Source organism: Monomorium pharaonis, chromosome 2 (genome assembly GCF_013373865.1).
Source record: "Monomorium pharaonis isolate MP-MQ-018 chromosome 2, ASM1337386v2, whole genome shotgun sequence".
NCBI classification, from domain to species: domain Eukaryota; kingdom Metazoa; phylum Arthropoda; class Insecta; order Hymenoptera; family Formicidae; genus Monomorium; species Monomorium pharaonis.
The window spans coordinates 26,638,761-26,643,850 of record NC_050468.1 but is presented as its reverse complement, the minus strand read 5'-3'; the positions used below and the strand labels follow the sequence as shown (position 1 = coordinate 26,643,850).

The 5,090-nt window shown below is 28.1% G+C and overlaps 1 long non-coding RNA gene across 1 annotated transcript; it reads right to left on the bottom strand.

Annotated features, from left to right (window-relative positions):
* Positions 1-3,883: 3,883 nt before the first annotated feature.
* LOC105839616 lies at positions 3,884-5,088 on the bottom strand. Its single transcript, XR_001139312.3, has 4 exons — positions 4,962-5,088; positions 4,296-4,380; positions 4,148-4,220; positions 3,884-4,051 (listed from the first exon to the last, which is right to left on the bottom strand). It is a non-coding gene; the product is annotated as an uncharacterized LOC105839616 (long non-coding RNA).
* Positions 5,089-5,090: the final 2 nt, after the last annotated feature.

Genomic DNA, 5,090 nt, shown 5'->3' with positions numbered 1-5,090 from the left:
CGAGTTTACATATTTAACATTAATTCTTTCCTCTTATTTTTACTGTATTTTTCCTAATTTTGTTTTAAGCTTGTTAAATAAAATTATACTATAATAATTGTAAATTATAGAAAAAGAATGTTCAATTACATTTATATATTCTATTTATTTTATTGTAAAATATTAAAGTAATTTCCTACAGTTTTTTTGTTTTTACAGCAAGAAATGCTGGTATTTCCACAACATGTTGCAGTAGATGAAGTAATTCAATAAATTTCATCACCATTTATAAATGATTAATTAATTTAAAGACAATTTATAAATTTTATGTTGATTGTTTTATATCTCATTCTTTTTTAATGAATGACTGACCTAAGAATACCAACAACACGATTGAATAGACACGCTACTGAGAGCCATGTGACCGCTGTGCGCTACTGCGCATGCACAAAAAATCTCCCGTCTGACATCGTTGCGCGATTCGAAATATGCGGAGGACGCGACACGACCAACTAATACGACTAAAACCCATCGCTCGATGAATACAATGATAGATTGACCGTGTTGGTTCAGGGACGTGACTAGAAAAAAGTCAGGTAAACAAATTGAAGATAATTATCCGCGGCGGCTCGGTTAATCAATATAGAAATATTATCATCTTCAAACATTTATCCCCTCAATATGTCAACTGCATGGATTGATCATGGAATTTACATTAATTTATGTAAATCAGTTATCAACAATTGAACAACTGTATAATTCATAAGTAAAGTGTACAATTGACACAGATTTTAAGACATTAAATATTAATATTATTTTATAATGTACGTATCTCATTGTATTATTTCATAACTTGATAAGTCTTAATTCATCTCTTGTTTAAACAAAGTTTGTTTTTGTCGCGTTTTTGTATAAACATATTTTTATATCTAATTTTAATAGTTACATCTGTTTTGTTTTTTGTAGCATTGGTTGCATTAGTTTTTATTATTAATCTGTCATATTTATAAATATTATAATTGAATCAATTTCTTTAATCAGTTGTATATTTTTGTAAATTAACTATAACTTATAAACTAACATCCGAAATCACCATGTTCTTTTTCAAAAGTGATATCTTTTAATAAACAAAGAATTATCCTTTATAAAAAAATTTTATAGTGCTTTTAATTTGGCTTGATTATATCACAAAATCATTTAAATATCATAAATTATATAAAAATTTTTCTGTAATATTCTGAAAAAATACAAAAAATAGATTATATAAGTAAAAAAACTATTATGACGTTGAAAAATAATCAGGGAAATTAAAAATTTTTTTAATATATCTGATGAGTACCTATGAATATTTCTCTTCTCTAGTGTCAATAAAGTCAGTCTCTGTACTTTTTAATGTATTTCTGACAAGTATAAGCAATAACAAACAGTGGTTAACTACAATTTCATTTGAAAAACAAAAAATTAGAAAATTATGCTTTTGTGCAGTCGTCTCATGACTTTCATCAGCAGCACTAAGTTTTAAAAACTCTATACGTGCAAAATAACTAATATCATCGACATAAAGCATGGACTGCGCAATGACAGAGAAAACATGTCCGACCAAAAGAGGGAGACAGCAACTGGTCCGGGTCAAGCGCTGTCTCTGTCTAAACAGTAGCATAATGGGCACTAGACAGAGAAAGCAATTGACCCGTATCACATCTCTTCTTTGTCTTTCTGCCGAACACTTTTCAAGGGCTTTTTGCAAGAAATGCGCAGTCCATGCTTTATGTCAATGACTAATATGCACCGTTGTTATTATAGGAAAGAATTAATAATGTGCTTTCAGAAATGAGCTAGTTTTTGATATAAGAGAATAATTTATCTGAAAATTTCATACGCATGGGTGAGTACGGAATCATGTGAGTGCGGTCCGAGGATAAAAACAGGGCACTAGTTTAGTTGCAGGCTAGCATGCAATGATAGGTGGTGCTGTAGTCAAATGTTCGGTGAAATGCTTTATTGGATCATACGATAATATCGACCTAATTAGACTTGTAGCCGATTTGCATTTTTTAGTCAATTTTCACGAGTATTTCTCTAGTTTCGTAGCTTTTTGACTACTTGTGGAAACGAAAGGTAAAATGAAAGCGGGTTTGGCTCGCGAGTTGAGTTTGGACAGGCTTGATATATGTTATACATTCACGCGCGCGCGCGTGCTTTGAAAGTTACAACACGACTGCAGAAGTCGATAACAAAAGTATAATTTTCTAATTTTTTTGTTTTTTAAATAAAATTGTAGTTAGCCGCGGTTTGTTATTGTTTGTACTTTACTTCTGGAGAAGGATTTCTAATTCTGTAAACTTAATAAAAAGATTTTTTCCTTAGAAAAAAAGTAGAAAGTTGTCAAATATAGTTTGATAGTCAAAAATGTGGAAGTATATAATATTTTATAAAAAAACTTATTAGACAATTTTTTTACATTTATTTCTGATGAAAAGACCATCACCGTTCCGCAATTTTCATCGAGCAGGAATTATTATGTATAAAAAAATAATGTATTCCTAATTCATGTGGAGTACCGCTAATGGTAATGCAAAAAAATAGAGTTTACATTCGTAGTGATTAAAAAAGTGATTACAAAAGAAAAAACAATGTAACTATTACGTTTGACCTGACTGGCCTCAAATAAACAAATAGCGCACAACTGTTTCGACCGTTGATTTCGGTCCTTATCAAGTACTTAGATACGTAAAAATTATGTGGTACCCATTTTGAGTTATAATATGTGTCTAGATATCGTTTAACAAGCAATATAAACGAAGTAAATTACAGAAGAGTTGCCCTAAAAATATAAATCAATAATAATGTTTACAAATCAAAAGTGTGGTCAAGTTTACATGGTAACATAAAAATCGTAAATGTTGACATTATTGACACGATTATTAGGATATTTTTACAATTAAACATATAAGTAAATATTTTCAATGGAATTTGTCTTCATTTTCAAAGAAGTATATGCTTTGAAGTTGGGGCGAACAAACATCATGCTTGCGATTAAAAATATCTTTTGTTTAGCAGACAGTTTGCGGCTCTTTCGTTTTAGGCTCTTTAGTATGTCGGAATTACTGCAGTGTACTATTAAAACTTACAAACTTTTTCTTTGGGATGCGTTTGAATATGTTCAACCTTATAATATTTAATATAAAGAAAAAACTGAACCTCTTTTACGTTTAAAGAAGCTTATGTAGCATAAGGGATTTCCGCTGCTAAATCAAAATGAACAGATTTTCATGAAACTTTGTAGAGAAGTTCAAATTAGTGATATAAATTGACTGTCAAAATTTCAGAAAGTTGAACTAGCTAGTTATTTAAATATTAAATATTTTATTAACATGGGCTCTTATGGAAATCGATGAATTTTCAGGATTTTTCAATTTTTTTTGTCGTATTAAACATAGAAGTAATAAACAGATGTTAATGAAACTTTACAATAATACATCTTAGCTGTCCAGAAAAGTACTGTTAAATTTTTGAAACGATGCACTTGCTCGTTTGAGTGAAATAATTAATAAGATAAAAAAAGTTTATAATAATCGAAGTAATACAGCACGTAAGTGTGGTAAATATGTGCTAGTGATATAACATAAATTTCAAATTGTTGTATTTAGTTATGTCTAAGGATGGTATAATAGTAAAGAATCTTTATTCTCAATTTAGAAAAAAATTATTTCAGTAATAAAGGTAGTACTTTATAGTCGATTTTTTCTTATATTCATCATTACTAACTTTAAACCATATACAGCAAAAAATAGAAGGCAACAAAATAGTCATGAATTTATTGAATATTTTTCTTTACTTGAACCCCTGTGCCACTTGTTGTGCCGGGCCTGAATAAATATCTTTTTAATAAAAAGATTAAAAATATTTTTATAATTTTTATTGAAATTGATGAATGATAAACAATCAGACACAAAAATTCACCTGTTCTAAATCTATGCTAAACTTAAGCTAAATTTCCGCTCAATATTGCTACTGTTTTGATAAGACCATTCTTTAAATTATATAAAATACCTAATATCTTCGACTTTTTCTGCAAAAATTATTATTACTTATAAATAAGCATTTATCTTTATTTTTATTACGCAAATATAATATAATACATGTAATAGCTTTGTTAATGACTTACTTATCTTTAATTGCAAGTCATCACAAAGTGTGTTCTCACTTGCACTCCAACATGATATTATGCGATATGTGTTCTGAAGAGAAAAATATCTGTTATTTGTATCCGGGAGCAGAGATCCAGAGAATTATACAATTTAAGACATACTGACCTCTTGTATCACATATACATGACTTTTTATAAACATTATATCATATCATTTGTTGGCATTGCGATAGCTGCCTTTTCAACTTGTTCTTTAAAAGAAAAGAATTCGTTAATTTGGGAATCATCAAATTATATTATATAATAAAATATAAAATGTAATCGTATAAAACACAAGTTTAATTATATTTATTACATTTCTATTGATAGTTTATATATATATTCTATTCAACATTTACTTCTTAGTATTACTACTTTTCAATTTTATTTACGTTTTACTTAAATTAATATTCTGATTTATAGTGTTTGCATATTATTTAATAATTATTTTAAAATTTATTAAAAATTGAATGTAGTTTACGTGCTTTAATTTAATACATAAATTTTTTATAAAATGTAGCAAAAATTTTTTTCCCTCTCATACATCTATATCTTTGGCAAATATAAAATAGTAGTACTTTTCCTCATTTAATAATTCAAATATAATTTTTAAAATATTCTTTTAAATAAATTTTTTGATTTAAAAAATCTCAATTATTTATTTTTTATTTCAGATATTATTAAAATCGTTCTTTTGTTAAAGACCTTATTTTTTCTTTCCTGTTTATCATTATTCTTCTTTTTTAATTTTAATTAAAGATTTCAAAGATTTCAAAAATTTTCTACAACTCACTTCTTTGCTCATTTTAATTGCGCTATAGTTCTTGCGCTCAACACTTCACAATTTTTGTCGCGCGCACGATTGGTGCATTCGCGCATCGTCGATCGTGGTAGGCACATCATCGTCGCCGTTGTCGTCGCC